Consider the following 27,663-nt stretch of genomic DNA (forward strand, 5'->3'; position numbering starts at 1 on the left):
TACATAGGTAAAAGTTTACTACATACCTGACACCTACATCACTCACATAAACCAGCAAAAAAATTTCACCTCCTCCAATAATACCAACAATGAGAAAAAAAGGGGGATAAAACTGTCCTGGGAAATTTTTACCCCCTGCCATATTATTCATACTAGCGTACATAGGTAAAAGTTTACTACATATATGACACCTACATCACTCACTAAAACAAACAACAAAATTTCACCTCCTCCAATAATTCCAACAATGAGAAACAGAAGGGGTATAAAACTGTCCTGGGAAATTTTTACTCTCCTGCCAAACTATTCATAGTAGCGTACATAGGGAAAAGTTTACTATATATTTGACCACTACATCACTCACTAAAACGAACAACAAAAATTTACCTTTCTCCAAAAATTCCAACAATGAGAAACAGAAAGGGGATAAAACTGGGCTGGGAAATTTTTACCCCACTGCAATATTTTTCATACTAGCGTACATAGATAAAAGTTAACTACATATATGACACCTACATCACGCACTGAAACCACAACAAAATTTCACCTCCTCCAATAATTCCAAGAATGAGAAACAGAAGGGGGATAAAACTGTCCTGGGAAATTTTTACGCTCCTGCCATATTATTCATACTAGCGTACATAGGTAAAAGTTTACTACATATATGACACCTACAGCCCTCACTAAAACAAACAACAAATTTCATCTCCTCCAATAATTCCAACAAAGATAAAAAGAAGGGGGATAAAACTGTCCTAGAAAATTTTTACCCCCCTGCAATATTATTCCTACTAGCGTACATAGTTAAAAATTTACTACATATATGACACCTACATCACTCACTAAAACCAACAACAAAATTTTAACTCCTCCAATAATTACAACAATGAGAAACAGAAGGGGGATAAAACTGTCCTGGGAAATTTTTACCCCCCTGCCATATTATTCGTACTAGCGCACATAGGTAAAAATTTTCTACATATATGACACCTAGATCCCTCACTAAAACGAACAACAAAATTTTACCTCCTCCAATAATTCCAAGAATGAGAAAAAGGAAGAGGATAAAACTGTCCTGGGAAATTTTTACCCCCTGCAATATTATTCATACTCGCGTACATAGGAAAAAGTTTACTACATATATGACACCTACATCACTCACTAAAACCAACAACAAAATTTCACCTCCTCCAATAATTCCAAGAACGAGAAACAGAAGGTGGATAAAACTGTCCTGGGAAATTTTTACCCTCCTGCCATATTATTCATACTAGCGTACATAGATAAAAGTTTACTACATATATTAAACCTACATCACTCACTATAACCACCAACAAAATTTCTCCTCCTCCAATAATTCCAACAATGAGAAACAGATTGGGGATAAAACTGTCCTGGGAAATTTTTACCCCCCTGCAATATTATTCATGCTAGCGTACATAGGTAAAAGTTTACTACATATAAGACACCTAAATCCCTCACTAAAACAAACAACAAAATTTCACCTCCTCCAATAATTAGAACAATGAGAAAAAGAAGGGGGATAAAACTGTCCTGGGAAATTTTTACCCCCCTGCAATATTTTTCATACTAGCGTACATAGGTAAAAGTTTACTACATATATGACACCTACATCACACACTAAAACCAACAACAAAATTTCACCTCCTCCAATAATTCCAAGAATGAGAAAAGGAAGGATGAAAAAACTGTCCTGGGAAATTTTTACCCCCCTGCCATATTATTCATACTAGCGTACATAGGTAAAAGTTTACTACATATATGACCCCTACATCACTCACTAAAACGAACAACAAAATTTAACTATCCTCCAAAAATTCCAACAATGAGAAACAGAAGGGGGATAAAACTGTCCTGGGAAATTTTTACCTCCCTGCCATATTATTCATACTAGCGTACATAGGTAAAAGTTTAATACATATATGACACCTACATCCCTCACTAAAACGAAGAACAAAATTTCACTTCCTCCAATAATTCCAACAATGAGATAAAAAGGGGGATAAAAGTGTCCTGGGAAATTTTTACCCCCCTGCCATATTATTCATACTAGCGTACATAGGTAAAAGTTTAGTACATATATGACACCTACATCACTCACTAAAACGAACAACAAAATTTCACCTTCCAAAAATTCCAACAATGAGAAACAGAAGGGAGATAAAACTGTCCTGGGAAATTTTTACCCCCTGCCATATTATTCATACTAGCGTACATAGGTAAAAGTTTACTACATATATGACACCTACATCCCTCACTAAAACGAACAACAAAATTTTACCTACTCCAATAATTCCAACAATGAGAAAAAAAGGGGGATAAAACTGTCCTGGGAAATTTTTACCACCCTGCAATATTATTCATACTAGCGTACATAGGTAAAAGTTTACTACATATATGACACCTACATCACTCACTAAAACCAAAAACAAAATTACACCTCCTCCAATAATTCCAAGAATGAGAAACAGAAGGGGGATAAAACTTTCCCGGGAAATTTTTACCCCCCTGCCATATTATTCATACTAGCGTACATAGGTAAAAGTTTACTACATATATGACACCTACATCCCTCACTAAAACGAACAACAAAATATCACCTCCTCCAATAATTCCAACAATTATAAAAAGAGGGGGGATAAAACTGTCCTGGGAAATTTTTACGCTCCTGCCATATTATTCATACTAGCGTACATAATTAAAAGTTTACTTCATATATGACACCTACATCCCTCACTAAAACAAACAACAAAATTTCACCTCCTCCAATAATTCCAACAATGATAAAAAGAAGGGGGATAAAACTGTCCTGGGAAATTTTTACCTCCCTGCAATATTATTCATACTAGCGTACATAGGTAAAAATTTACTACATATATGACACCTACATCACTCACTAAAACCAACAACAAAATTTCACCTACTCCAATAATTCCAACAATGAGAAACAGAAGGGGGATAAAACTGTCCTGGGAAATTTTTACCCCCCTGCCATATTATTTGTACTAGCGTACATAAGTAAAAGTTTACTACATATATGACACCTACATCCCTCACTAAAACGAACAACAAAATTTTACCTCCTCCAATAATTCCAAGATTGAGAAAAAGAAAGGGGATAAAACTGTCCTGGGAAATTTTTACCCCCTGCAATATTATTCATACTAGCGTACATACGTAAAAGTTTACTACATATATGACACTTACATCACTCACTAAAACCAACAACAAAAATTTACCTCCTCCAATAATTCCAACAATGAGAAACAGAAGGGGGATAAAACTGTCCTGGGAAATTTTTACGCTCCTGCCATATTATTCACACTAGAGTACATAGGTAAAAGTTTACTACATATATGACACCTACATCCCTCACTAAAACAAACAACAAAATTTCATCTCCTCCAATAATTCCAACAATGAGAAAAAGAAGGGGGATAAAACTATCCTAGAAAATTTTTACCCCCCTGCAATATTATTCATACTAGCGTACATAGTTAAAAATTTACTACATATATGACACCTACATCACTCACTAAAACCAACAACAAAATTTCACCTCCTCCAATAATTACAACAATGAGAAAAAGAAGGGGGATAAAACTGTCCTGTGAAATTTTTACCACCTGCAATATTTTTCATACTATCGTACATAGGTAAAAGTTTACTACATATATGACACCTACATCACTCACTAAAACCAACAACAAAATTTCACCTCCTCCAATAATTCCAAGAATGAGAAAAGGAAGGATGAAAAAACTGTCCTGGGAAATTTTTACCCCCCTGCCATATTATTCATACTAGCGTACATAGGTAAAAGTTTACTACATATATGACCCCTACATCACTCACTAAAACGAACAACAAAATTTAACTATCCTCAAAAAATTCCAACAATGAGAAACAGAAGGGGGATAAAACTGTCCTGGGAAATTTTTACCTCCCTGCCATATTATTCATACTAGCGTACATAGGTAAAAGTTTACTACATATATGACACCTACATCCCTCACTAAAACGAACAACAAGATTTCACTTCCTCCAATAATTCCAACAAAGAGATAAAAAGGGGGATAAAAGTGTCCTGGGAAATTTTTACCCCCCTGCCATATTATTCATACTAGCGTACATAGGTAAAAGTTTAGTACATATATGACACCTACATCACTCACTAAAACGAACAACAAAATTTCACCTTCCAAAAATTCCAACAATGAGAAACAAAAGGGGGATAAAGCTGTCCTGGGAAATTTTTACCCCCTGCCATATTATTCATACTAGCGTACATAGGTAAAAGTTTACTACATATATGACACCTACATCCCTCACTAAAACAAACAACAAAATTTCATCTACTCCAATAATTCCAACAATGAGAAAAAAGGGGGATAAAACTGTCCTGGGAAATTTTTACCACCCTGCAATATTATTCATACTAGCGTACATAGGTAAAAGTTTACTACATATATGACACCTACATCACTCACTAAAACCAAAAACAAAATTTAACTTCCTACAATAATTCCAAGAATGAGAAACAGAAGGCGGATAAAACTGTCCCGGGAAATTTTTATCCCCCTGCCATATTATTCATACTAGCGTACATAGGTAAAAGTTTACTACATATATGACACCTACATCCCTCACTAAAACGAACAACAATTATATCACCTCCTCCAATAATTCCAACAATTATAAAAAGAGGGGGGATAAAACTGTCCTGGGAAATTTTTACGCTCCTGCCATATTATTCATACTAGCGTACATAATTAAAAGTTTACTACATATATGACACCTACATCCCTCACTAAAACAAACAACAAAATTTCACCTCCTCCAATAATTCCAACAATGATAAAAAGAAGGGGGATAAAACTGTCCTGGGAAATTTTTACCTCCCTGCAATATTATTCATACTAGCGTACATAGGTAAAAATTTACTACATATATGACACCTACATCACTCACTAAAACCAACAACAAAATTTCACCTACTCCAATAATTCCAACAATGAGAAACAGAAGCGGGATAAAACTGTCCTGGGAAATTTTTACCCCCCTGCCATATTATTCGTACTAGCGTACATAGGTAAAAGTTTACTACATATATGACACCTACATCACTCACTAAAACCAACAACAAAATTTTACCTCCTCCAATAATTCCAAGATTGAGAAAATGAAAGGGAATAAAACTGTCCTGGGAAATTTTTACCCCATGCAATATTATTCATACTAGCGTACATAGGTAAAAGTTTACTACATATATGACACTTACATCACTCACTAAAACCAACAACAAAAATTTACCTCCTCCAATAATTCCAACAATGAGAAACAGAAGGGGGATAAAACTGTCCTGGGAAATTTTTACTCTCCTGCCATATTATTCATACTAGAGTACATAGGTAAAAGTTTACTACGTATATGACACCTACATCCCTCACTAAAACAAACAACAAAATTTCATCTCCTCCAATAATTCCAACAATGAGAAAAAGAAGGGGGATAAAACTGTCCTAGAAAATTTTTACCCCCCTGATATATTATTCATACTAGCGTACATAGTTAAAAATTTACTACATATATGACACCTACATCACTCACTAAAACCAACAACAAAATTTCACCTCCTCCAATAATTCCAACAATGAGAAACAAAAGGAGGATAAAACTGTCCTGGGAAATTTTTACGCTCCTGCCATATTATTCATACTAGCGTACATAGGTAAAAGTTTACTACATATATGACACCTACATCCCTCACTAAAACAAACAACAAAATTTCATCTCCTCCAATAATTCAAACAATGAGAAAAAGAAGGGGGATAAAACTGTAATAGGAAATTTTTACCCCCCTGCAATATTATTCATACTAGGGTACATAGTTAAAAATTTACTATATATATGACACCTACATCACTCACTAAAACCAACAACAAAATTTCAACTCCTCCAATAATTACAACAATGAGAAAAAGAAGGGGGATAAAACTGTCCTGGGAAATTTTTACCCCCCTGCCATATTATTCGTACTAGCGTACATATGTAAAAGTTTACTACATATATGACACCTAGATCCCTCACTAAAACGAACAACAAAATTTTACCTCCTCCAATAATTCCAAAAATGAGAAAAAGAGAGAAGATAAAACTGTCCTGGGAAATTTTTACCCCCTGCAATATTATTCATACTAGCGTACATAGGTAAAATTTTACTAAATATATTACACCTACATCACTCACTAAAGCCAACAACAAAATTTCACCTTCTCCAATAATTCCAAGAACGAGAAACAGAAGGGGGATAAAACTGTCCTGGGAAATTTTTACCCCCTGCAATATTGTTCATACTAGCGTACATAGGTAAAGGTTTACTACATATATGACACCTACATCACTCACTAAAACGAACAACAAAATTTCACCTCCTCCAATAATTCCAAGAATGAGAAACAGAAGGGTGATAAAACTGTCCTGGGAATTTTTACCCCCTGCCATATTATTCGTACAATCGTACATAGGTAAAAGTTTACTACATATATGACACCTACATTCCTCACTAAAACAAACAAAATTTCACCTCCTTTAATAATTAAAACAATGAGAAAAAGAAGGGGGATAAAACTGTCCTGGAAAATTTTTACCCCCTGCCATATTATTGATACAAGCGTACATAGGTAAAAGTTTACTACATACCTGAAACCTACATCACTCACTAAAACGAACAACAAAATTTCACCTCCTCCAATAATTCCAAGAATGAGAAAAAGAAAGAGGATAAAACTGTCCTGGGAAATTTTTACCCTCTGCAATATTATTCATACTAGCGTACATAGGTAAAATTTTACTAAATATATGACACCTACATCACTCACTAAAGCCAACAACAAAATTTTACCTCCTCCAATAATTCCAAGAATGAGAAAAAGAAAGAGGATAAAAGTGTCCTGGAAAATTTTTCCCTCCTGCCATATTATTCATACTATCGTACATAGGTAAAAGTTTACTACATATATGACACCTACATTCCTCACTAAAACGAACAACAAAATTTTACTTCCTCCAATAATTCCAAGATTGAGAAAAAGAAAGGGGATAAAACTGTCCTGGGAAATTTTTACCCCCTGCAATATTATTCATACTAGCGTACATACGTAAAAGTTTACTACATATATGACACTTACATCACTCACTAAAACCAACAACAAAAATTTACCTCCTCCAATAATTCCAACAATGAGAAACAGAAAGGGGATAAAACTGTCCTGGGAAATTTTTACGCTCCTGCCATATTATTCATACTAGAGTACATAGGTAAAAGTTTACTACATATATGACACCTACATCCCTCACTAAAACAAACAACAAAATTTCATCTCCTCCAATAATTCCAACAATGAGAAAAAGAAGGGGGATAAAACTGTCCTAGAAAATTTTTACCCCCCTGCAATATTATTCATACTAGCGTACATAGTTAAAAATTTACTACATATATGACACCTACATCACTCACTAAAACCAACAACAAAATTTCACCTCCTCCAATAATTACAACAATGAGAAAAAGAAGGGGGATAAAACTGTCCTGGGAAATTTTTACCCCCCTGCAATATTTTTCATACTATCGTACATAGGTAAAAGTTTACTACATATATGACACCTACATCACTCACTAAAACCAACAACAAAATTTCACCTCCTCCAATAATTCCAAGAATGAGAAAAGGAAGGATGAAAAAACTGTCCTGGGAAATTTTTACCCCCGTGCCATATTATTCATACTAGCGTACATAGGTAAAAGTTTACTACATATATGACCCCTACATCACTCACTAAAACGAACAACAAAATTTAACTATCCTCCAAAAATTCCAACAATGAGAAACAGAAGGGGGATAAAACTGTCCTGGGAAATTTTTACCTCCCTGCCATATTATTCATACTAGCGTACATAGGTAAAAGTTTACTACATATATGACACCTACATCCCTCACTAAAACGAACAACAAGATTTCACTTCCTCCAATAATTCCAACAAAGAGATAAAAAGGGGGATAAAAGTGTCCTGGGAAATTTTTACCCCCCTGCCATATTATTCATACTAGCGTACATAGGTAAAAGTTTAGTACATATATGACACCTACATCACTCACTAAAACGAACAACAAAATTTCACCTTCCAAAAATTCCAACAATGAGAAACAAAAGGGGGATAAAACTGTCCTGGGAAATTTTTACCCCCTGCCATATTATTCATACTAGCGTACATAGGTAAACGTTTACTACATATATGACACCTACATCCCTCACTAAAACAAACAACAAAATTTCATCTACTCCAATAATTCCAACAATGAGAAAAAAGGGGGATAAAACTGTCCTGGGAAATTTTTAACACCCTGCAATATTATTCATACTAGCGTACATAGGTAAAAGTTTACTACATATATGACACCTACATCACTCACTAAAACCAAAAACAAAATTTAACTTCCTACAATAATTCCAAGAATGAGAAACAGAAGGGGGATAAAACTGTCCCGGGAAATTTTTATCCCCCTGCCATATTATTCATACTAGCGTACATAGGTAAAAGTTTACTACATATATGACACCTACATCCCTCACTAAAACGAACAACAATTATATCACCTCCTCCAATAATTCCAACAATTATAAAAAGAGGGGGGATAAAACTGTCCTGGGAAATTTTTACGCTCCTGCCATATTATTCATACTAGCGTACATAATTAAAAGTTTACTACATATATGACACCTACATCCCTCACTAAAACAAACAACAAAATTTCACCTCCTCCAATAATTCCAACAATGATAAAAAGAAGGGGGATAAAACTGTCCTGGGAAATTTTTACCTCCCTGCAATATTATTCATACTAGCGTACATAGGTAAAAATTTATTACATATATGACACCTACATCACTCACTAAAACCAACAACAAAATTTCACCTACTCCAATAATTCCAACAATGAGAAACAGAAGCGGGATAAAACTGTCCTGGGAAATTTTTACCCCCCTGCCATATTATTCGTACTAGCGTACATAGGTAAAAGTTTACTACATATATGACACCTACATCACTCACTAAAACCAACAACAAAATTTTACCTCCTCCAATAATTCCAAGATTGAGAAAATGAAAGGGAATAAAACTGTCCTGGGAAATTTTTACCCCATGCAATATTATTCATACTAGCGTACATAGGTAAAAGTTTACTACATATATGACACTTACATCACTCACTAAAACCAACAACAAAAATTTACCTCCTCCAATAATTCCAACAATGAGAAACAGAAGGGGGATAAATCTGTCCTGGGAAATTTTTACGCTCCTGCCATATTATTCATACTAGAGTACATAGGTAAAAGTTTACTACATATATGACACCTACATCCCTCACTAAAACAAACAACAAAATTTCATCTCCTCCAATAATTCCAACAATGAGAAAAAGAAGGGGGATAAAACTGTCCTAGAAAATTTTTACCCCCCTGATATATTATTCATACTAGCGTACATAGTTAAAAATTTACTACATATATGACACCTACATCACTCACTAAAACCAACAACAAAATTTCACCTCCTCCAATAATTCTAAGAATGAGAAACAAAAGGAGGATAAAACTGTCCTGGGAAATTTTTACGCTCCTGCCATATTATTCATACTAGCGTACATAGGTAAAAGTTTACTACATATATGACACCTACATCCCTCACTAAAACAAACAACAAAATTTCATCTCCTCCAATAATTCAAACAATGAGAAAAAGAAGGGGGATAAAACTGTAATAGGAAATTTTTACCCCCCTGCAATATTATTCATACTAGCGTACATAGTTAAAAATTTACTACATATATGACACCTACATCACTCACTAAAACCAACAACAAAATTTCAACTCCTCCAATAATTACAACAATGAGAAAAAGAAGGGGGATAAAACTGTCCTGGGAAATTTTTACCCCCCTGCCATATTATTCGTACTAGCGTACATAGGTAAAAGTTTACTACATATATGAAACCTAGATCCCTCACTAAAACGAACAACAAAATTTTACCTCCTCCAATAATTCCAAAAATGAGAAAAAGAAAGAGGATAAAACTGTCCTGGGAAATTTTTACCCCCTGCAATATTATTCATACTAGCGTACATAGGTAAAATTTTACTAAATATATGACACCTACATCACTCACTAAAGCCAACAACAAAATTTCACCTTCTCCAATAATTCCAAGAACGAGAAACAGAAGGGGGATAAAACTGCCCTTTGAAATTTTTACCCCCTGCAATATTGTTCATACTAGCGTACATAGGTAAAAGTTTACTACATATATGACACCTACATCACTCACTAAAACGAACAACAAAATTTCACCTCCTCCAATAATTCCAAGAATGAGAAACAGAAGGGGGATAAAACTGTCCTGGGAATTTTTACCCCCTGCCATATTATTCGTACTAGCGTACATAGGTAAAAGTTTACTACATATATGACACCTAGATCCCTCACTAAAACGAACAACAAAATTTTACCTCCTCCAATAATTCCAAGAATGAGAAAAAGAAAGAGGATAAAACTGCCCTGGGAAATTTTTACCCTCTGCAATATTATTCATACTAGCGTACATAGGTAAAATTTTAGTAAATATATGACACCTACATCACTCACTAAAGCCAACATCAAAATTTTACCTCCTCCAATAATTCCAAGAATGAGAAAAAGAAAGAGGATAAAACTGTCCTGGGAAATTTTTACCCCCTGCAATATTATTCATACTAGCGTACATAGGTAAAAGTTTACCACATATATGACACCTACATCACTCACTAAAACCAACAAAAAAATTTTATCTCCTCCAATAATTCCAAGAATGAGAAACAGAAGGGGGATAAAAGTGTCCTGGGAAATTTTTACCCTCCTGCCATATTATTCATACTATCGTACATAGGTAAAAGTTTACTACATATATGACACCTACATTCCTCACTAAAACAAACAAAATTTCACCTCCTTTAATAATTAAAACAATGAGAAAAAGAAGGGGGATAAAACTGTCCTGGAAAATTTTTACCCCCTGCCATATTATTGATACAAGCGTACATAGGTAAAAGTTTACTGCATACCTGACACCTACATCACTCACTAAAACCAGCAAAAAAATTTCACCTCCTCCAATAATACCAACAATGAGAAAAAAAGGGGGATAAAACTGTCCTGGAAAATTTTTACCCCCTGCCATATTATTCATACTAGCGTACATAGGTAAAAGTTTACTACATATATGACACCTACATCACTCACTAAAACAAACAACAAAATTTCACCTCCTCCAATAATTCCAACAATGAGAAACAGAAGGGGGATAAAACTGTCCTGGGAAATTTTTACTCTCCTGCCATACTATTCATAGTAGCGTACATAGGGAAAAGTTTACTATATATTTGACCACTACATCACTCACTAAAACGAACAACAAAAATTTACCTTTCTCCAAAAATTCCAACAATGAGAAACAGAAGGGGGATAAAACTGGGCTGGGAAATTTTTACCCCACTGCAATATTATTCATACTAGCGTACATAGATAAAAGTTTACTACATATATGACACCTACATCACGCACTGAAACCACAACAAAATTTCACCTCCTCCAATAATTCCAAGAATGAGAAACAGAAGGGGGATAAAACTGTCCTGGGAAATTTTTACGCTCCTGCCATATTATTCATACTAGAGTACATAGGTAAAAGTTTACTACATATATGACACCTACATCCCTCACTAAAACAAACAACAAAATTTCATCTCCTCCAATAATTCCAACAAAGTGAAAAAGATGGGGGATAAAACTGTCCTAGAAAATTTTTACCCCCCTGCAATATTATTCATACTAGCGTACATAGTTAAAAATTTACTACATATATGACACCTACATCAATCACTAAAACCAAAAACAAAATTTCAACTCCTCCAATAATTACAACAATGAGAAACAGAAGGGGGATAAAACTGTCCTGGGAAATTTTTACCCCCCTGCCATATTATTCGTACTAGCGCACATAGGTAAAAATTTTCTACATATATGACACCTAGATCCCTCACTAAAACGAACAACAAAATTTTTACTTCCTCCAATAACTCCAAGAATGAGAAAAAGGAAGAGGATAAAACTGTCCTGGGAAATTTTTACCCCCTGCAATATTATTCATACTCGCGTACATAGGAAAAAGTTTACTACATCTATGACACCTACATCACTCACTAAAACCAACAACAAAATTTCACCTCCTCCAATAATTCCAAGAACGAGAAACAGAAGGTGGATAAAACTGTCCTGGGAAATTTTTACCCTCCTGCCATATTATTCATACTAGCGTACATAGATAAAAGTTTACTACATATATTAAACCTACATCACTCACTATAACCACCAACAAAATTTCTCCTCCTCCAATAATTCCAACAATGAGAAACAGATTGGGGATAAAACTGTCCTGGGAAATTTTTACCCCCCTGCAATATTATTCATGCTAGCGTACATAGGTAAAAGTTTACTACATATAAGACACCTAAATCCCTCACTAAAACAAACAACAAAATTTCACCTCCTCCAATAATTAGAACAATGAGAAAAAGAAGGGGGATATAACTGTCCTGGGAAATTTTTACCCCCCTGCAATATTTTTCATACTAGCGTACATAGGTAAAAGTTTACTACATATATGACACCTACATCACACACTAAAACCAACAACAAAATTTCACCTCCTCCAATAATTCCAAGAATGAGAAAAGGAAGGATGAAAAAACTGTCCTGGGAAATTTTTACCCCCCTGCCATATTATTCATACTAGCGTACATAGGTAAAAGTTTACTACATATATGACCCCTACATCACTCACTAAAACGAACAACAAAATTTAACTATCCTCCAAAAATTCCAACAATGAGAAACAGAAGGGGGATAAAACTGTCCTGGGAAATTTTTACCTCCCTGCCATATTATTCATACTAGCGTACATAGGTAAAAGTTTACTACATATATGACACCTACATCCCTCACTAAAACGAACAACAAGATTTCACTTCCTCCAATAATTCCAACAATGAGATAAAAAGGGGGATAAAAGTGTCCTGGGAAATTTTTACCCCCCTGCCATATTATTCATTCTAGCGTACATAGGTAAAAGTTTAGTACATATATGACACCTAAATCACTCACTAAAACGAACAACAAAATTTCACCTTCCAAAAATTCCAACAATGAGAAACAAAAGGGGGATAAAACTGTAATGGGAAATTTTTACCCCCTGCCATATTATTCATACTAGCGTACATAGGTAAAAGTTTACTACATATATGACACCTACATCCCTCACTAAAACAAACAACAAAATTTTACCTACTCCAATAATTCCAACAATGAGAAAAAAGGGGGATAAAACTGTCCTGGGAAATTTTTACCACCCTGCAATATTATTCATACTAGCGTACATAGGTAAAAGTTTACTACATATATGACACCTACATCACTCACTAAAACCAAAAAGAAAATTTAACTTCCTACAATAATTCCAAGAATGAGAAACAGAAGGGGGATAAAACTGTCCCGGGAAATTTTTACCCCCCTGCCATATTATTAATACTAGCGTACATAGGTAAAAGTTTACTACATATATGACACCTACATCCCTCACTAAAACGAACAACAAAATATCACCTCCTCCAATAATTCCAACAATTATAAAAAGAGGGGGGATAAAACTGTCCTGGGAAATTTTTACGCTCATGCCATATTATTCATACTAGCGTACATAATTAAAAGTTTACTACATATATGACACCTACATCCCTCACTAAAACAAACAACAAAATTTCACCTCCTCCAATAATTCCAACAATGATAAAAAGAAGGGGGATAAAACTGTCCTTTGAAATTTTTACCTCCCCGCAATATTATTCATACTAGCGTACATAGGTAAAAATTTACTACATATATGACACCTACATCACTCACTAAAACCAACAACAAAATTTCACCTACTCCAATTATTCCAACAACGAGAAACAGAAGGGGGATAAAACTGTCCTGGGAAATGTTTACCCCCCTGCCATATTATTCGTACTAGCGTACATAGGTAAAAGTTTACTACATATATGACACCTACATCCCTCACTAAAACGAACAACAAAATTTTACCTCCTCCAATAATTACAAGATTGAGAAAAAGAAAGGGGATAAAACTGTCCTGGGAAATTTTTACCCCCTGCAATATTATTCATACTAGCGTACATAGGTAAAAGTTTACTACATATATGACACTTACATCACTCACTAAAACCAACAACAAAAATTTACCTCCTCCAATAATTCCAACAATGAGAAACAGAAGGGGGATAAAACTGTCCTGGGAAATTTTTACGCTCCTGCCATATTATTCATACTAGAGTACATAGGTAAAAGTTTACTACATATATGACACCTACATCCCTCACTAAAACAAACAACAAAATTTCATCTCCTCCAATAATTCCAACAATGAGAAAAAGAAGGGGGATAAAACTGTCCTAGAAAATTTTTACCCCCCTGCAATATTATTCATACTAGCGTACATAGTTAAAAATTTACTACATATATGACACCTACATCACTCACTAAAACCAACAACAACATTTCACCTCCTCCAATAATTAGAACAATGAGAAAAAGAAGGGGGATAAAACTGTCCTGGGAAATTTTTACCCCCCTGCAATATTTTTCATGCTATCGTACATAGGTAAAAGTTTACTACATATATGACACCTACATCACTCACTAAAACCAACAACAAAATTTCACCTCCTCCAATAATTCCAAGAATGAGAAAAGGAAGGATGAAAAAACTGTCCTGGGAAATTTTTACCCCCCTGCCATATTATTCATACTAGCGTACATAGGTAAAAGTTTACTACATATATGACCCCTACATCACTCACTAAAACGAACAACAAAATTTAACTATCCTCCAAAAATTCCAACAATGAGAAACAGAAGGGGGATAAAACTGTCCTGGGAAATTTTTACCTCCCTGCCATATTATTCATACTAGCGTACATAGGTAAAAGTTTACTACATATATGACACCTACATCCCTCACTAAAACGAACAACAAGATTTCACTTCCTCCAATAATTCCAACAATGAGATAAAAAGGGGGATAAAAGTGTCCTGGGAAATTTTTACCCCCCTGCCATATTATTCATACTAGCGTACATAGGTAAAAGTTTAGTACATATATGACACCTACATCACTCACTAAAACGAACAACAAAATTTCACCTTCCAAAAATTCCAACAATGAGAAACAAAAGGGGGATAAAACTGTCCTGGGAAATTTTTACCCCCTGCCATATTATTCATACTAGCGTACATAGGTAAAAGTTTACTACATATATGACACCTACATCCCTCACTAAAACAAACAACAAAATTATACCTACTCCAATAATTCCAACAATGAGAAAAAAGGGGGATAAAACTGTCCTGGGAAATTTTTACCACCCTGCAATATTATTCATACTAGCGTACATAGGTAAAAGTTTACTACATATATGACACCTACATCACTCACTAAAACCAAAAACAAAATTTAACTTCCTACAATAATTCCAAGAATGAGAAACAGAAGGGGGAAAAACTGTCCCGGGCAATTTTTACCCCCCTGCCATATTATTCATACTAGCGTACATAGGTAAAAGTTTACTACATATATGACACCTACATCCCTCACTAAAACGAACAACAAAATATCACCTCCTCCAATAATTCCAACAATTAAAAAAAGAGGGGGGATAAAACTGTCCTGGAAAATTTTTACGCTCCTGCCATATTATTCATACTAGCGTACATAATTAAAAGTTTACTACATATATGACACCTACATCCCTTACTAAAACAAACAACAAAATTTCACCTCCTCCAATAATTCCAACAATGATAAAAAGAAGGGGGATAAAACTGTCCTGGGAAATTTTTACCTCCCTGCAATATTATTCATACTAGCGTACATAGGTAAAAATTTATTACATATATGACACCTACATCACTCACTAAAGCCAACAACAAAATTTCCCCTTCTCCAATAATTCCAAGAACGAGAAACAGAAGGGGGATAAAACTGTCCTGGGAAATTTTTACCCCCTGCAATATTGTTCATACTAGCGTACATAGGTAAAAGTTTACTACATATATGACACCTACATCACTCACTAAAACGAACAACAAAATTTCACCTCCTCCAATAATTCCAAGAATGAGAAACAGAAGGGGGATAAAACTGTCCTGGGAATTTTTACCCCCTGCCATATTATTCGTACTAGCGTACATAGGTAAAAGTTTACTACATATATGACACCTAGATCCCTCACTAAAACGAACAACAAAATTTTACCTCCTCCAATAATTCCAAGAATGAGAAAAAGAAAGAGGATAAAACTGCCCTGGGAAATTTTTACCCTCTGCAATATTATTCATACTAGCGTACATAGGTAAAATTTTAGTAAATATATGACACCTACATCACTCACTAAAGCCAACATCAAAATTTTACCTCCTCCAATAATTCCAAGAATGAGAAAAAGAAAGAGGATAAAACTGTCCTGGGAAATTTTTACCCCCTGCAATATTATTCATACTAGCGTACATAGGTAAAAGTTTACTACATATATGACACCTACATCACTCACTAAAACCAACAACAAAATTTTATCTCCTCCAATAATTCCAAGAATGAGAAACAGAAGGGGGATAAAAGTGTCCTGGGAAATTTTTACCCTCCTGCCATATTATTCATACTATCGTACATAGGTAAAAGTTTACTACATATATGACACCTACATTCCTCACTAAAACAAACAAAATTTTACCTCCTTTAATAATTAAAACAATGAGAAAAAGAAGGGGGATAAAACTGTCCTGGAAAATTTTTACCCCCTGCCATATTATTGATACAAGCGTACATAGGTAAAAGTTTACTGCATACCTGACACCTACATCACTCACTAAAACCAGCAAAAAAATTTCACCTCCTCCAATAATACCAACAATGAGAAAAAAAGGGGGATAAAACTGTCCTGGAAAATTTTTACCCCCTGCCATATTATTCATACTAGCGTACATAGGTAAAAGTTTACTACATATATGACACCTACATCACTCACTAAAACAAACAACAAAATTTCACCTCCTCCAATAATTCCAACAATGAGAAACAGAAGGGGGATAAAACTGTCCTGGGAAATTTTTACTCTCCTGCCATACTATTCATAGTAGCGTACATAGGGAAAAGTTTACTATATATTTGACCACTACATCACTCACTAAAACGAACAACAAAAATTTACCTTTCTCCAAAAATTCCAACAATGAGAAACAGAAGGGGGATAAAACTGGGCTGGGAAATTTTTACCCCACTGCAATATTATTCATACTAGCGTACATAGATAAAAGTTTACTACATATATGACACCTACATCACGCACTGAAACCACAACAAAATTTCACCTCCTCCAATAATTCCAAGAATGAGAAACAGAAGGGGGATAAAACTGTCCTGGGAAATTTTTACGCTCCTGCCATATTATTAATACTAGAGTACATAGGTAAAAGTTTACTACATATATGACACCTACATCCCTCACTAAAACAAACAACAAAATTTCATCTCCTCCAATAATTCCAACAAAGTGAAAAAGATGGGGGATAAAACTGTCCTAGAAAATTTTTACCCCCCTGCAATATTATTCATACTAGCGTACATAGTTAAAAATTTACTACATATATGACACCTACATCAATCACTAAAACCAAAAACAAAATTTCAACTCCTCCAATAAATACAACAATGAGAAACAGAAGGGGGATAAAACTGTCCTGGGAAATTTTTACCCCCCTGCCATATTATTCGTACTAGCGCACATAGGTAAAAATTTTCTACATATATGACACCTAGATCCCTCACTAAAACGAACAACAAAATTTTACTTCCTCCAATAATTCCAAGAATGAGAAAAAGGAAGAGGATAAAACTGTCCTGGGAAATTTTTACCCCCTGCAATATTATTCATACTCGCGTACATAGGAAAAAGTTTACTACATCTATGACACCTACATCACTCACTAAAACCAACAACAAAATTTCACCTCCTCCAATAATTCCAAGAACGAGAAACAGAAGGTGGATAAAACTGTCCTGGGAAATTTTTACCCTCCTGCCATATTATTCATACTAGCGTACATAGATAAAAGTTTACTACATATATTAAACCTACATCACTCACTATAACCACCAACAAAATTTCTCCTCCTCCAATAATTCCAACAATGAGAAACAGATTGGGGATAAAACTGTCCTGGGAAATTTTTACCCCCCTGCAATATTATTCATGCTAGCGTACATAGGTAAAAGTTTACTACATATAAGACACCTAAATCCCTCACTAAAACAAACAACAAAATTTCACCTCCTCCAATAATTAGAACAATGAGAAAAAGAAGGGGGATATAACTGTCCTGGGAAATTTTTACCCCCCTGCAATATTTTTCATACTAGCGTACATAGGTAAAAGTTTACTACATATATGACACCTACATCACACACTAAAACCAACAGCAAAATTTCACCTCCTCCAATAATTCCAAGAATGAGAAAAGGAAGGATGAAAAAACTGTCCTGGGAAATTTTTACCCCCCTGCCATATTATTCATACTAGCGTACATAGGTAAAAGTTTACTACATATATGACCCCTACATCACTCACTAAAACGAACAACAAAATTTAACTATCCTCCAAAAATTCCAACAATGAGAAACAGAAGGGGGATAAAACTGTCCTGGGAAATTTTTACCTCCCTGCCATATTATTCATACTAGCGTACATAGGTAAAAGTTTACTACATATATGACACCTACATCCCTCACTAAAACGAACAACAAGATTTCACTTCCTCCAATAATTCCAACAATGAGATAAAAAGGGGGATAAAAGTGTCCTGGGAAATTTTTACCCCCCTGCCATATTATTCATTCTAGCGTACATAGGTAAAAGTTTAGTACATATATGACACCTAAATCACTCACTAAAACGAACAACAAAATTTCACCTTCCAAAAATTCCAACAATGAGAAACAAAAGGGGGATAAAACTGTAATGGGAAATTTTTACCCCCTGCCATATTATTCATACTAGCGTACATAGGTAAAAGTTTACTACATATATGACACCTACATCCCTCACTAAAACAAACAACAAAATTTTACCTACTCCAATAATTCCAACAATGAGAAAAAAGGGGGATAAAACTGTCCTGGGAAATTTTTACCACCCTGCAATATTATTCATACTAGCGTACATAGGTAAAAGTTTACTACATATATGACACCTACATCACTCACTAAAACCAAAAAGAAAATTTAACTTCCTACAATAATTCCAAGAATGAGAAACAGAAGGGGGATAAAACTGTCCCGGGAAATTTTTACCCCCCTGCCATATTATTAATACTAGCGTACATAGGTAAAAGTTTACTACATATATGACACCTACATCCCTCACTAAAACGAACAACAAAATATCACCTCCTCCAATAATTCCAACAATTATAAAAAGAGGGGGGATAAAACTGTCCTGGGAAATTTTTACGCTCATGCCATATTATTCATACTAGCGTACATAATTAAAAGTTTACTACATATATGACACCTACATCCCTCACTAAAACAAACAACAAAATTTCACTTCCTCCAATAATTCCAACAATGATAAAAAGAAGGGGGATAAAACTGTCCTTTGAAATTTTTACCTCCCCGCAATATTATTCATACTAGCGTACATAGGTAAAAATTTACTACATATATGACACCTACATCACTCACTAAAACCAACAACAAAATTTCACCTACTCCAATTATTCCAACAACGAGAAACAGAAGGGGGATAAAACTGTCCTGGGAAATGTTTACCCCCCTGCCATATTATTCGTACTAGCGTACATAGGTAAAAGTTTACTACATATATGACACCTACATCCCTCACTAAAACGAACAACAAAATTTTACCTCCTCCAATAATTACAAGATTGAGAAAAAGAAAGGGGATAAAACTGTCCTGGGAAATTTTTACCCCCTGCAATATTATTCATACTAGCGTACATAGGTAAAAGTTTACTACATATATGACACTTACATCACTCACTAAAACCAACAACAAAAATTTACCTCCTCCAATAATTCCAACAATGAGAAACAGAAGGGGGATAAAACTGTCCTGGGAAATTTTTACGCTCCTGCCATATTATTCATACTAGAGTACATAGGTAAAAGTTTACTACATATATGACACCTACATCCCTCACTAAAACAAACAACAAAATTTCATCTCCTCCAATAATTCCAACAATGAGAAAAAGAAGGGGGATAAAACTGTCCTAGAAAATTTTTACCCCCCTGCAATATTATTCATACTAGCGTACATAGTTAAAAATTTACTACATATATGACACCTACATCACTCACTAAAACCAACAACAACATTTCACCTCCTCCAATAATTAGAACAATGAGAAAAAGAAGGGGGATAAAACTGTCCTGGGAAATTTTTACCCCCCTGCAATATTTTTCATACTATCGTACATAGGTAAAAGTTTACTACATATATGACACCTACATCACTCACTAAAACCAACAACAAAATTTCACCTCCTCCAATAATTCCAAGAATGAGAAAAGGAAGGATGAAAAAACTGTCCTGGGAAATTTTTACCCCCCTGCCATATTATTCATACTAGCGTACATAGGTAAAAGTTTACTACATATATGACCCCTACATCACTCACTAAAACGAACAACAAAATTTAACTATCCTCCAAAAATTCCAACAATGAGAAACAGAAGGGGGATAAAACTGTCCGGGGAAATTTTTACCTCCCTGCCATATTATTCATACTAGCGTACATAGGTAAAAGTTTACTACATATATGACACCTACATCCCTCACTAAAACGAACAACAAGATTTCACTTCCTCCAATAATTCCAACAATGAGATAAAAAGGGGGATAAAAGTGTCCTGGGAAATTTTTACCCCCCTGCCATATTATTCATACTAGCGTACATAGGTAAAAGTTGAGTACATATATGACACCTACATCACTCACTAAAACGAACAACAAAATTTCACCTTCCAAAAATTCCAACAATGAGAAACAAAAGGGGGATAAAACTGTCCTGGGAAATTTTTACCCCCTGCCATATTATTCATACTAGCGTACATAGGTAAAAGTTTACTACATATATGACACCTACATCCCTCACTAAAACAAACAACAAAATTTTACCTACTCCAATAATTCCAACAATGAGAAAAAAGGGGGATAAAACTGTCCTGGGAAATTTTTACCACCCTGCAATATTATTCATACTAGCGTACATAGGTAAAAGTTTACTACATATATGACACCTACATCACTCACTAAAACCAAAAACAAAATTTAACTTCCTACAATAATTCCAAGAATGAGAAACAGAAGGGGGAAAAACTGTCCCGGGAAATTTTTACCCCCCTGCCATATTATTCATACTAGCGTTCATAGGTAAAAGTTTACTACATATATGACACCTACATCCCTCACTAAAACGAACAACAAAATATCACCTCCTCCAATAATTCCAACAATTAAAAAAAGAGGGGGGATAAAACTGTCCTGGGAAATTTTTACGCTCCTGCCATATTATTCATACTAGCGTACATAATTAAAAGTTTACTACATATATGACACCTACATCCCTTACTAAAACAAACAACAAAATTTCACCTCCTCCAATAATTCCAACAATGATAAAAAGAAGGGGGATAAAACTGTCGTGGGAAATTTTTACCTCCCTGCAATATTATTCATACTAGCGTACATAGGTAAAAATTTACTACATATATGACACCTACATCACTCACTAAAACCAACAACAAAATTTCACCTACTCCAATAATTCCAACAATGAGAAACAGAAGCGGGATAAAACTGTCCTGGGAAATTTTTACCCCCCTGCCATATTATTCGTACTAGCGTACATAGGTAAAAGTTTACTACATATATGACACCTACATCCCTCACTAAAACGAACAACAAAATTTTACCTCTTCCAATAATTCCAAGATTGAGAAAATGAAAGGGGATAAAACTGTCCTGGGAAATTTTTACCCACTGCAATATTATTCATACTCGCGTACATAGGTAAAAGTTTACTACATATATGACACCTACATCACTCACTAAAACCAACAACAAAAATTTACCTCCTCCAATAATTCCAAGAACGAGAAACAGAAGGGGGATAAAACTGCCTGGGAAATTTTTACCCCCCTGCCATATTATTCATACTAGCGTACATAGGTAAAAGTTTAGTACATATATGACACCTACATCACTCACTAAAACGAACAACAAAATTTCACCTTCCAAAAATTCCAACAATGAGAAACAAAAGGGGGATAAAACTGTCCTGGGAAATTTTTACCCCCTGCCATATTATTCATACTAGCGTACATAGGTAAAAGTTTACTACATATATGACACCTACATCCCTCACTAAAACAAACAACAAAATTTTACCTACTCCAATAATTCCAACAATGAGAAAAAAGGGGGATAAAACTGTCCTGGGAAATTTTTACCACCCTGCAATATTATTCATACTAGCGTACATAGGTAAAAGTTTACTACATATATGACACCTACATCACTCACTAAAACCAAAAACAAAATTTAACTTCCTACAATAATTCCAAGAATGAGAAACAGAAGGGGGAAAAACTGTCCCGGGAAATTTTTACCCCCCTGCCATATTATTCATACTAGCGTACATAGGTAAAAGTTTACTAAATATATGATACCTACATCCCTCACTAAAACGAACAACAAAATTTCACCTCCTCCAATAATTCCAAGAACGAGAAACAGAAGGGGGATAAAACTGTCCTGGGAAATTTTTACCCTCCTGCCATATTATTCATACTAGCGTACACAGGTAAAAGTTTACTACATATATGAAACTTACATCACTCACTATAACCACCAACAGAATTTCTCCTCCTCCAATAATTCCAACAATGAGAAACAGATTGGGTATAAAACTGTCCTGGGAAATTTTTACCCCCGTGCAATATTATTCATGCTAGCGTGCATAGGTAAAAGTTTACTACATATATGACACCTACATCCCTCACTAAAACAAACAACAAAATTTCACCTCCTCCAATAATTAGAACAATGAGAAAAAGAAGGGGGATAAAACTGTCCTGGGAAATTTTTACCCACCTGCAATATTTTTCATACTATCGTACATAGGTAAAAGTTTACTACATATATGACACCTACATCCCTCACTAAAACCAACAACAAAATTTCATCTCCTCCAATAATTCCAACAATGAGAAAAAGAAGGGGGATAAAACTGTCCTAGAAAATTTTTACCCCCCTGCAATATTATTCATACTAGCGTACATAGTTAAAAATTTACTACATATATGACACCTACATCACTCACTAAAACCAACAACAAAATTTCAACTCCTCCAATAATTACAACAATGAGAAACAGAAGGGGGATAAAACTGTCCTGGGAAATTTTTACCCCCCTGCCATATTATTCGTACTAGCGTACATAGGTAAAAATTTTCTACATATATGACACCTAGATACCTCACTTAAAACGAACAACAAAATTTTACCTCCTCCAATAATTCCAAGAATGAGAAAAAGGAAGAAGATAAAACTGTCCTGGGAAATTTTTACCCCCTGCAATATTATTCATACTCGCGTACATAGGTAAAAGTTTACTACATATATGACACCTACATCACTCACTAAAACCAACAACAAAATTTCACCTCCTCCAGTAATTCCAAGAACGAGAAACAGAAGGGGGATAAAACTGTCCTGGGAAATTTTTACCCTCCTGCCATATTATTCATACTAGCGTACACAGGTAAAAGTTTACTACATATATGAAACTTACATCACTCACTATAACCACCAACAGAATTTCTCCTCCTCCAATAATTCCAACAATGAGAAACAGATTGGGGATAAAACTGTCCTGGGAAATTTTTACCCCCGTGCAATATTATTCATGCTAGCGTGCATAGGTAAAAGTTTACTACATATATGACACCTACATCCCTCACTAAAACAAACAACAAAATTTCACCTCCTCCAATAATTAGAACAATGAGAAAAAGAAGGGGGATAAAACTGTCCTGGGAAATTTTTACCCACCTGCAATATTTTTCATACTAGCGTACATAGGTAAAAGTTTACTACATATATGACACCTACATCACTCACTAAAACCAACAACAAAATTTCACCTCCTCCAATAATTCCAAGAATGAGAAAAGGAAGGATGAAAAAACTGTCCTGGGAAATTTTTACCCCCTGCCATATTATTCATACTATCGTACATAGGTAAAAGTTTACTACATATATGACCCCTACATCACTCACTAAAACGAACAACAAAATTTAACTATCCTCCAAAAATTCCAACAATGAGAAACAGAAGGGGGATAAAACTGTCCTGGGAAATTTTTACCTCCCTGCCATATTATTTATACTAGCGTACATAGGTAAAAGTTTACTACATATATGACACCTACATCCCTCACTAAAACGAACAACAAAATTTCACTTCCTCCAATAGTTCCAACAATGAGATAAAAAGGGGGATAAAAGTGTCCTGGGAAATTTTTACCCCCCTGCCATATTATTCATACTAGCGTACATAGGTAAAAGTTTAGTACATATATGACACCTACATCACTCACTAAAACGAACAACAAAATTTCACCTTCCAAAAATTCCAACAATGAGAAACAGAAGGGAGATAAAACTGTCCTGGGAAATTTTTACCCCCTGCCATATTATTCATACTAGCGTACATAGGTAAAAGTTTACTACATATATGACACCTACATCCCTCACTAAAACGAACAACAAAATTTTACCTACTCCAATAATTCCAACAATGAGAAAAAAGGGGGATAAATCTGTCCTGGGAAATTTTTACCACCCTGCAATATTATTCATACTAGCGTACATAGGTAAAAGTTTACTACATATATGACACCTACATCACTCACTAAAACCAAAAACAAAATTACACCTCCTCCAATAATTCCAAGAATGAGAAACAGAAGGGGGATAAAACTTTCCCGGGAAATTTTTACCCCCCTGCCATATTATTCATACTAGCGTACATAGGTAAAAGTTTACTACATATATGACACCTACATCCCTCACTAAAACGAACAACAAAATATCACCTCCTCCAATAATTCCAACAATTATAAAAAGAGGGGGGATATAACTGTCCTGGGAAATTTTTACGCTCCTGCCATATTATTCATACTAGCGTACATAATTAAAAGTTTACTACATATATGACACCTACATCCCTCACTAAAACAAACAACAAAATTTCACCTCCTCCAATAATTCTAACAATAATAAAAAGAAGGGGGATAAAACTGTCCTGGGAAATTTTTACCTCCCTGCAATATTATTCATACTAGCGTACATAGGTAAAAATTTACTACATATATGACACCTACATCACTCACTAAAACCAACAACAAAATTTCACCTACTCCAATAAATCCAACAATGAGAAACAGAAGGGGGATAAAACTGTCCTGGGAAATTTTTACCCCCCTGCCATATTATTCGTACTAGCGTACATAGGTAAAAGTTTACTACATATATGACACCTACATCCCTCACTAAAACGAACAACAAAATTTTACCTCGTCCAATAATTCCAAGATTGAGAAAAAGAAAGGGGATAAAACTGTCCTGGGAAATTTTTACCCCCTGCAATATTATTCATACTAGCGTACATACGTAAAAGTTTACTACATATATGACACTTACATCACTCACTAAAACCAACAACAAAAATTTACCTCCTCCAATAATTCCAACAATGAGAAACAGAAGGGGGATAAAACTGTCCTGGGAAATTTTTACGCTCCTGCCATATTATTCATACTAGAGTACATAGGTAAAAGTTTACTACATATATGACACCTACATCCCTCACTAAAACAAACAACAAAATTTCATCTCCTCCAATAATTCCAACAATGAGAAAAAGAAGGGGGATAAAACTGTCCTAGAAAATTTTTACCCCCCTGCAATATTATTCATACTAGCGTACATAGTTAAAAATTTACTACATATATGACACCTACATCACTCACTAAAACCAACAACAAAATTTCACCTCCTCCAATAATTAGAACAATGAGAAAAAGAAGGGGGATAAAACTGTCCTGGGAAATTTTTACTCCCCTGCAATATTTTTCATACTATCGTACATAGGTAAAAGTTTACTACATATATGACACCTACATCACTCACTAAAACCAACAACAAAATTTCACGTCCTCCAATAATTCCAAGAATGAGAAAAGGAAGGATGAAAAAACTGTCCTGGGAAATTTTTACCCCCCTGCCATATTATTCATACTAGCGTACATAGGTAAAAGTTTACTACATATATGACCCCTACATCACTCACTAAAACGAACAACAAAATTTAACTATCCTCCAAAAATTCCAACAATGAGAAACAGAAGGGGGATAAAACTGTCCTGGGAAATTTTTACCTCCCTGCAATATTATTCATACTAGCGTACATAGGTAAAAGTTTACTACATATATGACACCTACATCCCTCACTGAAACGAACAACAAGATTTCACTTCCTCCAATAATTCCAACAATGAGATAAAAAGGGGGATAAAAGTGTCCTGGGAAATTTTTACCCCCCTGCCATATTATTCATACTAGCGTACATAGGTAAAAGTTTAGTACATATATGACACCTACATCACTCACTAAAACGAACAACAAAATTTCACCTTCCAAAAATTCCAACAATGAGAAACAGAAGGGAGATAAAACTGTCCTGGGAAATTTTTACCCCCTGCCATATTATTCATACTAGCGTACATAGGTAAAAGTTTACTACATATATGACACCTACATCCCTCACTAAAACGAACAACAAAATTTTACCTACTCCAATAATTCCAACAATGAGAAAAAAGGGGGATAAATCTGTCCTGGGAAATTTTTACCACCCTGCAATATTATTCATACTAGCGTACATAGGTAAAAGTTTACTACATATATGACACCTACATCACTCACTAAAACCAAAAACAAAATTACACCTCCTCCAATAATTCCAAGAATGAGAAACAGAAGGGGGATAAAACTTTCCCGGGAAATTTTTACCCCCCTGCCATATTATTCATACTAGCGTACATAGGTAAAAGTTTACTACATATATGACACCTACATCCCTCACTAAAACGAACAACAAAATATCACCTCCTCCAATAATTCCAACAATTATAAAAAGAGGGGGGATATAACTGTCCTGGGAAATTTTTACGCTCCTGCCATATTATTCATACTAGCGTACATAATTAAAAGTTTACTACATATATGACACCTACATCCCTCACTAAAACAAACAACAAAATTTCACCTCCTCCAATAAT

Source organism: Thermobia domestica, chromosome 9, assembly GCF_964235325.1.
Source record: "Thermobia domestica chromosome 9, izTheDome1.hap1.1, whole genome shotgun sequence".
Lineage (NCBI taxonomy): Eukaryota > Metazoa > Arthropoda > Insecta > Zygentoma > Lepismatidae > Thermobia > Thermobia domestica.